We start from the raw sequence: 12,185 nt of genomic DNA, 5'->3' as shown, positions 1-12,185 counted from the left end.
GAATTATTTGCCAAATTATTAAATGTTGGACTTTAACTGCAGTTTGGCTCTTTCATTCAGGGAATTCATTCATGCCCCTCGCGACAAACGAGATATTTGATTCGAGGATCTGCTCTAAGCGTGTATTTTTCATGCAATGTTTGATACCGCACGGCGAATGAGAGGAAAAATAACTCTGCATTTCCCGGAAACTTAGATGCACACGGCAGGTAGCGTCAGAAAGTGTGTTATTCCGGTCACAAAATGCGGTGCTATGTTTGCACTCAGTGCAATAGTTAACTTAATTCGATACTAACAAACTGAATAAACAAAGAGCGCTGGTCGCTCACTTACCAAATCTGTAGAGACAGGACAATCACCAGCAACTAGAGCCGCGTCTTTATGAAGAGGAGACTAACCTTACAAGCGAATCCGGATCTCAGCGTTTGCAGATGAGAACAGCTCTCAGGTAAACAATAAACCTCCTTAGACACGTAAGTTATTGTTGTCGAGCGTCGCGTACACTGTTAATCCACACGTAACTCCAGCTGAGCTCTCACAGAGAGAAAATGAAAACGAAACTTAATGGCAGCAAACTATATAAGCAACACTTCACGCTTGTTTTGCCAACACAACGTGGCGTCTCTGTGGTGTAAACACGGTGACACTAATGAATATTAATGAAGTTGCACAATAGAGCGCGCTGATTGGTTTGAACCAAGCCTTACTCATGCATTAATGCATCACACTGTAAGACGTAATAAGACACACTGTGGCACAGGCGTCCAGTCTGCACGCTGGAATACAACGCTATTATGTCATGACCGTGACGCAGCTTCAAAAATTAGTTTCAAACAGGAAGTACGAATTTGCTTGAAATAACGCAAAAACAATTAATTTACACTTTTTAGTGAAATATAGGTGTCCTAATAGTGTTTTTAGTAGTGTGGGACTCATATACGACTGTCAACAGCTCAAAAAATGTGTTTTGGTGTTTCGTGACCCTTTAATAAATGACTCTGACAGGGCAACAGGAGATAGCAAAAAAAACTGCTGCTGCTTTGAATTATACTGACTACTATTCATTTAATGATCTACTATTCATATCCATTAAAAATTAATGTAAAAAAAAAAAGTAAAAACACTCTAAATCTGTTAAAATACATCAATCTGAAGTGGTTGGGTTTGTTGCTGGACGTTGTTGGAGTTCGATGACAGGAACAGTAAACAGCTGTTCACTACTGAAACACCATTGAGTCTCGCTGGATCCTACTGTATGGACGCATCCGTTATAAAACACTTGCAGGACGTTAATTTGGACAACTATCTGAATATTTTAAAGCATTCACACAAAGAGAGCACGCATAGTTTGTGAATCAACAGACTTGTGCAACTCTGATACAGTTTGAGTCGCAGTCGTGAGGCACGCGCAAGCTGGTTGTTATAACACTAATTATCCTTACCTTTACAATTGCGTGATGGTTTGACAAACGTAATACAACTGAGGACGTAGTCCTAGTTGACGCGCAACAGTTGGAAATTTAAGCCGCAGTCTGCATTTAACAGTGAGGCTGTTTTTGCACCAAGTCCGAATTAGCCTATTTAATTACAGAAAACAGGAAATGCCATTACTTCGATAATTTTAATATGACATCAATAATCATTAATAATAAAATTAAAATAATTACAGTTTAAGTTCATTTTAAGCTATCTCGCGGCCCACCTGCAGGATCGCTGAGGCCCACCGGTGGAGAATCCCTGCACTATACCTACACACAGTTTTGTCCAAACAGCTTATAGATGATTTACATCGTAGGTGCCATTTAATTTAGACTGATCAGACTATATTACTTTAAAGGTTTTCAGCAATCAAATGGCCTTGTAATTTTAAAATCATTTTGTCATTAAATCCTAGCACATTATTTCTGGAAACCTTTAGTTTTGTTATAGTTTTAGTTTTCTTGGCATTACCTTCTCGAAGTGAAGTTTATTTATAAACTAATTTTGAGAGGATTACATTCTTATGATTGCTTGCAGCCGGTCCAGCATTATCAAATTTATTATTTACCAATCAGACGATTCCTAAGCCACTATAAGTACCCCAGTTCCATATGACAGCCATCTTTGTTTTGAAGGATCCCTCCTTCCACCCCTAGTCCTTCTTTCCTAGATAGGTGGCACGGTGGCCCAGTGGTTAGCACTGTTGCCTCACAGCAAGAACGTCACTGGTTCTAGTCCTTACCAAGCCAGGTGACGTTTCTGTGCTTTACACGTTCTCCCCGTGCTCACATGGGTTTCGCCCGGGTTCCCCGGTTTCCTCCCACCGTCTAAAAACATGCAACCCAAGTTAATTGACTAATCCAAATCGGCATCATAGACATGCTCCTAGTAAATAGTTATCTCTTAAGAACAATCACTATCCACGGTTCAACGCCAAGGATTTTTTCTACTGGTCTGATCGGGCCAGTGGTTCAGATTTTTACTTGCCCTGACAAAATTTTCACTGGCCCCACCAAAAAAAGAAAGGGAAGTTAAGAGCTATTTTTTAGCCTCATATTTTAATTAATGTGTCAAAAATAAAGTCTGTGAGTCTAGAATTTTAATACTTAAAAAAATTTTTAAATAAAAGTGTTATGCAAACAGAAAGAGCAGTATGGAAAATGTGGAGGTATTTTATTACGGTTTGAAATTATTTAACAAAGGGTGGCTGACTTGTCAAACTGACAGCGAACTGTGCAACTGTTTTTTTTTTTTGTTTGTTTTTTTTTTTTTTGCGTTGTTCACACGTAAATTTCTGCTTCCAAGACGTTAGAAACAGCTATTTTCTTTTAGCCTTATAATTTGATGTTGCCGCCATGTTGCCATTTCTTTGCTGTACTGGTTGTTGCCAGGTTACAGAAAAAAATAGAATTCTCAATCAGATAAGAGGAACCGGAAAGCAATATGGTGTTTACGACATCACAGAGAAGGTAGTGTTTAAAGACTTAAAAGCACAAACTTAATACACGCAATTGATAAATAGTCACAGACAAATTAAATGTTAGTGACAAGGCAGCATTGTCCCAATCGGGCCATTAATGATCCGATCTACTGTCCCAAGTGTCTGTCATGCTGGCCCTGGGCCACCGGGCAGTCCTTATTGTTGAGCCCTGCTATCTGTTCATTAGCTACTACAGCAGGGGAGTTTTCGAGATCTACCTGAGCTCAAACTACCCTCTTGCCTTGCAAACAGGAGGGAGCCCCGGGCTCGAGGATCTTATGAGCTCAGGGCTCTCTCCCGGGACAGCATGCCAAACAAGCTTTATAAACAATCAATCATCAGCTAAGCGTGAACTCTTGACGCATTGATTTTCACTGGACTATGAGAAAAGTTTGGACTTTTCCAGCAGCTTGTTCTCATGATCATTATTTCAAAGGGTAGTTCACCCAATAATACAATTTCTAAGGCTGAGTAAATGACAGATTTTTCACTTTCCACTGAACTCTCCAGCAAATGACATGTTACGAGTCCTGTCTCTACAGCCCTTACATCATTAAAAAGTGACTGGTAAAAAAACACTTAATGAACTCTTTGATACACCAAAAAACAAAACCGTGAACCTGTAATGATTCACCCATTCCTGTCTCTCTGATAATAGACATCAGATCTGTAATCACCGCAGTCGGACAGCAGCCTTTGTTGTTAAAGTGGATTCCATGAACTTGCATGTGCATAATACTAAAAGTCCAGTCTATAATTAATATCTGAGCCCCTGATCTTTTTTGTTTTGTCCTTATTGTTTCATAAAAAGCCACCGTGGGCCAGACCACCAGCCTGCTTTTTTTTTTTTGCGAGCTCATCTGTGTATTTGTATGCACATAATGAAGACTTTTTAGATGATGGAATAAAAATGCCTGACAGTAGCTCAGCCCATGATGCATCCTGGGAAATTAGAGCGAATGCGATCATGGCGGCACTTTCATAGCCATAATGCTCCTCACCTCTCCAGGCAATTAGTTAATTGCATTTTAATGTTAAGCCCAGAAAGCAGACGAGAGAGAGAATGAGAGAGAGATATTAATAAAATGCTGTACCTGGGGATGTGGTGTTCAATGCAATTTGTGTTTTGTGTTAAAGAGGAGGAAAGCACATGTCTGTACAGTTAAACAGATAAATGCATTAATTAGGACATCATTTTGTGCCATCTTGGTTGTTAAGTAGAGATTTTGGTGAATTGTGGAAACAGTACATTGAAAAAAAACATTCATTGGATTTACTCTATTTTTTTTAAGGTAAGTGCTTGCAAGCTATTTATACTGGCTGAATTTTAACAAAATAAATTTAATAATGTTCTACTTAACTTGTTTGTTTAAATTCAGCCCATATCAGTAATTTGCAACAGCTTACTTTAAACAAATTTGGTAAATTCAATGAATCATTTTTGTCAATGTATTTGTGTATTTATTTATTTATTTTGCTCAGTAAGTTTCATATAAGGCGAGGCAGTGGCGCAGTAGGTAGTACTGTTGCCTCACAGCATGGAGGTCGCTGGTTCAAACCTCGGCTCAGTTGGCGTTTCTGTGTGGAGTTTGCATGTTCTCCCTGCCTTCTCCAGGTGCTCCGGTTTCCCCCACAGACCAAAGACATGCGGTACAGGTGAATTGGGTAGGTTAAATTGTCCATAGTGTATGAGTGTGTGTGTGTGGATATTTCCCAGAGATGGGTTGCGGCTGGAAGGGCATCCGCTGCGTAAAAACTTGCTGGATAAGTTGGCGGTTCATTCCGCTGTGGCGACTCCGGATTAATAAAAGGACTAACCCGACAAGAAGATGAATGAATGAATGAAGTTTCATATAAGTGAAGTTTATCCACAAACTAATTTCAAAAGGATCCTGTGCTTATGATTTCCTGCGTCTGGTCCAGCAATATCCAATTAATGATTAACCAATCAGACAATTCCTAAGCCACTATAAATATCTTAAGTTCCATATAACAGCCATATTTGTTTTGAAGAATCCCTCCTTCCACCCCTACTCCTTCTTTCCTAGATGTAATGTAATGTAATGTTTATTTTTATATAGCGCATTTATTGTGTATGGCCATACACCCAAAGAGCTTCATGAGGGGGGGTCTCTCCACACCACCACCAGTGTGCAGCATCCACTTGGATGATGCGACGGCTGCCACAGGACAACGGCGCCAGTGCGCTCACCACACACCAGCTATTGGTGGAGTGGAGAGACAGTGATAGAGCCAATTCAGTGGCAGGGGATGATTGGGAGGCCATCATAGATAGGTGGCACGGTGCCTTACAGCATTAACGTCACTGGTTTTAGTCCTTACCAACCCAGGTGACGTTTCTGTGCAGAGTTTACACGTTCTCCCCATGCTCACGTGGGTTTCCCCCGGGTTCCCTGGTTTCCTCACACCGTCCAAAAACATACAACCCTAATTGACTAATCCAAATGGGCACCATAGACATGCTCCTAGTAAGTAGTTATCTCTTAAGAACAATCACTATCTGTTCCTTAGCTACTATAACAGGGGAGTTCTCGATATCTACCTGAGCTCAAACTCCCCTCTCGCCTTGCAAGCCCAAGGCTCGAGGATCCTATGAGCTCAGGGCTTTCTCCCGAGACAGCATGCCAAACAAGCTTTATAATCAATCATCAGCTAAGTGTGAACTCTTTAATTACAGATAACAACACAACACAAATCGACTAAATTATCTTAATCGTTTTTACAAATTTAGTTCATTGAACATAAAACAATTAAGTTAACCAAAAGCAACTTAATAACTATGTTGTCATTATGAACAACGTATTATGAATAAGAAGCAAAATAATTTTTTGAGTGAAATAAGTCACTGGATAAGTCTCTTATTATTACTTTTTTAAATTAAAAATACAGAAAATCCTTCTAAAAGGATCCTTCGTTTTTTTTTTATTATTATTATTAGATATGTTTATTAATAGAAAGTTTATAAGAAGGGTAATGCGGTGGCACAGTAGATAGTGTGTTCACCTCACAGCAAGAAGGTCGCTGGTTCGAGCCTCAGCTGGGTCAGTTGGCATTTCTGTGTGGAGTTTGCATGTTCTCCCCGTGTTCGCCTGGGTTTCCTCCGGGTGCGATGTTTTCCCCCACAAGTCAAAAGACAAAAAGCTAAATTGTCTGTAGTGTATGTGTGTGAATGAGTGTGTACGGGTGTTTCCCAATGATGGGTTGCAGCTGGAAGGGCATTCGCTGCATAAAACATAATAATAATAATAATACATTTTATTTGTATAGCACTTTTCCAACATACATGCAACTCAAAGTGCCTCACAAACAACAATAAAAAAGCAGTAAAATAGACCACATAAACTTGTCACATACACTCGGATTAAAGCATTCATGTACACAAAATATAAGCATATATCCACATGATCACGCACACAATAGTCCTTACATATGCAAGCACACACCATACATGCACACATATACCTACAACAATATGAATAAAATGCATACACCTTAAAAGCTTGTGTATTCATACGCAATTTTAAAAAGATGCGTCTTAACACGCTTTATAAAAACATGAATACTGTTCATGTTTGAACATGTGCTGGATAAGTTGGCGGTTCATTCCGCTGTGGCGGCCTCTAATTAATAAAGGGACTAAGCCGAAAAGAAAATAAGTGAATGAATGATTTCAAAAGAGGTTCATTTATGAAAAATTTAAATATCAAGTAGCAAAAAATATCATAATTGTAATTTTTTATCAATTTTAATGATTTCTTGTTGAACAAAAAAAGTAAAACAGATATTTTTAATATGTTTTTTAAAAAAAAAGATATTTAATATTAAAACTCATTCATTCATTAATTTTCTTGTCAGCTTAGTCCCTTTTATTATTCAAGGGTCGCCACAGTGGAATGAACCGCCAACTTATCCAGCAAGTTTTTACCCATCTCTGGGAAACATCCACACACACATTCACACATTACGGACAATTTAGCCTACCCAATTCACCTGTACCGCATGTCTTTGGACTGTGGGGGAGCACCCGGAGGAAACCCACGTGAAGGCAGAGAGAACATGCAAACTCCACACAGAAACACCAACTGAGCTGAGGATCGAACCAGCAACCCAGCGACTTTCTTGCTGTGAGGCGACAGCACTACCTACTGCGCCACTGCCTCGCCCCTAATATTAAGACTTAAGAGATATTACAATGTACGAGTGATAGTATTGTAATTTTCAGAAAAGTTAAACAGGTATTTATAATGTATTTATTAAAAAAAAAAAGATATTTAAGATTAAGACTTTATATAGTATCAACACAGCTTATTTATCTTTTAGTTAATTTATTCATTCATTTTCCTTTGGCTTAGTACCTTTACTCATCAGGGGTCGCCACAGGGAAATGAGCTGCCAACTATTCCAGCGTGTTTTAGACAGCTGCTCTTTCAGCTGCAACCCAATACTGGGAAACACTCATACTGCAACTCACGCCAACATGGGGAGAACATACCAAATCCACACAGAAATGTCAACTAACCCAGCCGGAACTTGAAACAGCAACATTCTTGCTGTGAGGCTACCACTGAGCCACCATGTCGTCTATTAATTAATTATTTTATTTAGTATTTAATTTATTATCGGCATTTTTGGAGGAATTCTGAAGGATCCTGACTGAAAACTGGAGTAATTGTGCACAAAATTCTGATTTGGATCACAAGAATTATTATTTTACTAGCTTGTTGCAGGCCCTTGCAGAGACTCAAGAGCGGTGTTGTCGCGCGCCTACTGAAGGGGGGGACCGAGGGTGTGTCGCGTCGTGTGGGCAGTTTTGATCTTTTTGGCACTTTCTATCCAAGACTAAAAAGGGCATGTGCACTGCACAGGTTGAGCCCTGTGTGTGTTGTATTTGGCTTGTTGTATTTGTATAATCGTAATATTATTGACAATAGCCCTGTTTTACTATATTTTGAAAAACATGCTTGTCTGGAATCAAAAGTGCTTTTCTAAAACATGAAAAAAAATTTAATGATCAAATGTTGACCACAAATGTAGGCTGTTCACTAATACCAGCTTCAAAAAAACTTCTGTTTTGCTTCTTGTAACTTCTTATAATCCTAAAATCAACATAACCATTTTGGTAAAAGGTTGCTCAAAATGCATATTAACTAAATGTGACTTGTTTGTTTGTAACATGTTGGCATTATCAGAGCATTGTCAGAGTGTCAACGAATGATGCATACTCTATTTTTAAATATCAGCATGCTCTTTTTCTTCCAATACTTCTTCATGCACGCACCTGAAATTTTTACAGCTGCATTCAAATCTGCACTCGACACATGAGAAAGGTGTACTTCTGCTCCAATTAGGTGACTTTTGGAAAAGTTTTCTGCTTTTGCGCGCACAATACGGGTGTGCGTTTTCACAGTCCTCCCTCCAAGTTTCCAGGGAAACAGACGGCAGATCAGAGAACAGCGGCAAATCAAACACAATTATACATCATCTTAGAGCACTATTTCATTCAAAACGTCTCTCTTACACACACACACACATACACACACTAGCCAGCTAGTTGTGAATAACACGCATACAAAGAGTTTAATTGGTAAGGCGTGTTGAACCCGCTTGCATTATAGATGTATGATGATTTTCCTGACGGAGAAAAGCCAGTTTTCTGCCTCAGCTAACTCTCTGTTTTTGATTAGTGGACTAAGTTCGTTAATTAGTATGCTTTACTAAAATAAATACTCATTGTGTAGAGTAGTAAATTAATGTTGGCCAAATGCCCCATAAAAATATTTTCAAATAAATATACACCCTGCAATCATTAAATTGAAATAGTGAGGCTGTCGCTATCAAATTGATGTACAGAAAATGACCCCGCAGACACACAGCATCATAAGACATTAATATTAGGTTAGATTTAGACCACCAGTGTCTAAGGACAATGCTGTTTTGATGTCCAATAATGAGGTATACACCGAGCTAGTGTGTTTTCCATACTGATACACTTCCAGTGACCTGTTATTGTGAGTTTTTTTTCTATTTAATACAGTTCCTTTTACAGCATCGATGTTGTAATGTAATTCAAATGCAATTAATTAAACAAAAAGCCGTTTACTCGCACGTGCCCGTCAGTATTGGCAGGCTAGCGCCGAAGCTCCATTGAATATACTGGGGTAAAATAAATGCTCATATTATAAAGACATCGCGGGGAAAATGTAATTTAATGTGGTGCTTCTTGTACAATCTGAGACCCACTTTATTTCCGATATCACTCAGCCAGTGGAGATCGCTGATTTTTAAAGAAAACGGACCTTAAACGATCCAATTTTGCATTGTCATACAATTAGCTGGAAACGATTAGCCCAGGTTCCTGGCAAAAGTCCTATTAGCATGCTTCGGCATATACCCCAATAATTACATGAAATCACGTTGATATTTGGTTGATTTTTGCTTGTGTTGGAAAGTGAACAAAATTCAACATCCTATTGATGTTAAATTCTGACATTTATTCGTAAGGTATGGCAAAATCATCAAAGACGTCATAGTGGTAAAATCCTAACTTCATTAGACGTTGATATTTGGTTGTTTTTAAGTCAACCCAGGCTCATTCTGAAAACGCTGTCCCGTGAACGTTTCTGGAGACCGTGAAATACATCCTGGGAGATACGTATTTTTGCAGTTTTTGAGGCCACTGTGTCTGCTTTTTCGCATCGCAAATGTCTCTCGCAAGTGCCGTTCGCACCCGCGCTGTTTTCGCATAAACCCACCAAAGACCGCTGTGGATCAACTGAATAATTGACTGGGCGACCGGCCAATTGACCGACCTACCCTCCTTCCCTGAACCCAACCAATTTTACCGATTGACCCGCCCGCTCGCTTACTACCCTAAACCCAACCGACTGGTTTACAAAAGCTGTCCAGAAAAAGAAAAGCCCTCATTTGATTTTTACCACGTTTTCTGATTTTACCACATTCTCTCCCTGTTATTCACTCGTTCATTTTATTTTTTGGATTCTGTTTTTGTCTTACCTGATTTCTGGAACCGCTCTTCCCGGACTCAAACCCGGTCATCGTCGTCGTAGTCAGCTCCTCTCTGTGGCTCAAGTCCGCCGACATACACGACGAGCTAACCGGACAAACTGATTGCGGTGGGAAAGCCCTCCACACGGAGATAAGCGGTCAGCCCGTAAGCGCCGAAAGGAACAGCTTCATACCGCCCCATAGCGTTCGATTTAAAAAATAAAAAGCAGCCATACGTACCTCCAGCTACATAATTTGCGGTCTCCAGGAACGACTACGTTTTCAGAATGAGCCTGTGTTGTTTTAAGTTCAGTTGAAACGTATCCGAAATGCAACGTCTCTCCGACGCTGGACATTAATGAGGGTGTGACGTTAGGTTCTGATGTCAAATCAATTTTCATTTCCAAACAAAATGTAACGTCCTCACTTCTTTGGGGTACAATAACAATATGATATCATATTGACTATGCCTGCTGGGAAGAGTCATCATGTGTCATTATATTTTCATATTTTTGTAGCTTTGCTAGCTTTGTAACCAATCACATGCTTCTGTTGAGCTTATATAATACAGTAGCCAATCAGAAGGGTTTCATTACCTCCTTAGTTGATTGAGTAGGTCTGCTTAAATTCCTCATGAAATCAACATTTACAGTGTTTGTTTTGCTTGTGCACATGTTAGTTTTAAGGTGAACTGTTCATCAATGCAAGTTAATCATCAGAATAAGGTTGTTTTTAATAGTGTTCAATCAAAACTGACCATTTGCTTATGCTCTGGAATTCCAATTCTTTTCTGATGATGTCAGTCTGAATGCTTGGGCGGAGTCTGCTTAGCCACGCCCTGTTAGTTTGTTTCCTGCAAGTGAAAAATGAAGAAGCACAAAAATAAAACCCAGACCCTACTCTATTTCGTTTCAGTAGATAATACGCAGTGGTGGATGGAGTACTGACAAATCATACTCAATTAAAAGTACCGTTAATTACCCAAAAAATGTAATGCAAGTAGAGTAAAAGTATCTGTTGTAAATATTACTTAAAGTGTGAGTAAAAAGTAGACCCATCAAAAGTACTCGAGTAGTATTACACTTTAAAAAGCTGATGCGTTTGCATGTTATTTGTGTTTGTGTGTAAACGTAACATTCTGTAGTGCATTTAGTTATTGCTCAGCAGCCACACAACGTCATAAAACATTAATATTAGGTTAGATTTAGGTTGTGATGTCAGGTGACCAAAATTCAAGTATATCCTGCATCTAAGTGTAACAGGTTATAAAAGTGCTTCCACTTGCTTTTCTTTTATGTACATGGCCCTTTAATTCTAAATGACCCTCCTCTTTGTTCATTGGCTGGTGGCATGTTGTTAACTGGTTCCGGACGGGTCATTATTATTCGCGCCAGCTAAGGGAGTGGTCGTGGTGAGTGAGTGCGCCTGTAAAGTGTATATTTTTGTTGATCTTTTTGTTTTAATTATTCACAATGTATCTTTTCTTTGTGATTTTATGATTACTGGTATGAACCCGTCATTGCAGGACGATATGTTGGACTGTCTGGGACTGATCACTGTGTTTTCATTGTGTTTGCCAGGTACAGTATTTAATATTTACTGTTTTTCCCAACTCATGTGTTGTGTTTACTGGATTATTATTCGCGCTAAGGAAGTGGTCCTGGACGACATGTTGGACTGTCTGGGACTGACCACTGTGTTTTCATTGTGTTTGCCAGAATAAAGTGATCTGTTTGAGGCGTGATTGGGTGTCAAATCTCATCTCTACTACACACAACGCAGAGAAAATCGAGTTCTAACCGTTACATAAGGACAACATTATTTTAATGTCCTATAACAAGGTCAAATGACTTTGATATTTGGTTGATTTTAGGTTGTTAGAAAGTGACGAAATTTAAAGTCGAGCCAACATTTTAAACCAACATCATATTGACGTCAAATACTGACATTTATTCGTCAGGTATGGCAACCAAAATCCAACATCTGATAGACGTCATAGTGGTAACATCCACACAATGTCAAGCTGTAACATCATTAGATCAACTATCATGTCGCTCTAACAATCCATTAGATGTTGATATTTGGTTGATTTTAGGTTGGACGTTGACGTCAGCTCTGACATTTGGTTCCGATGTAAAAACAATTTTCATTTCCAAACAAAATGCAACGTCCCATGACATTGGGGTATAATGTTAATTTG

This window comes from Danio rerio, chromosome 2 (genome assembly GCF_052040795.2).
Source record: "Danio rerio strain M-AB ecotype USA chromosome 2, GRCz13ab, whole genome shotgun sequence".
NCBI classification, from domain to species: Eukaryota; Metazoa; Chordata; class Actinopteri; order Cypriniformes; family Danionidae; genus Danio; species Danio rerio.
The sequence above is the reverse complement of the archived record's forward strand: the minus strand, read 5'-3'. Positions refer to the sequence as shown.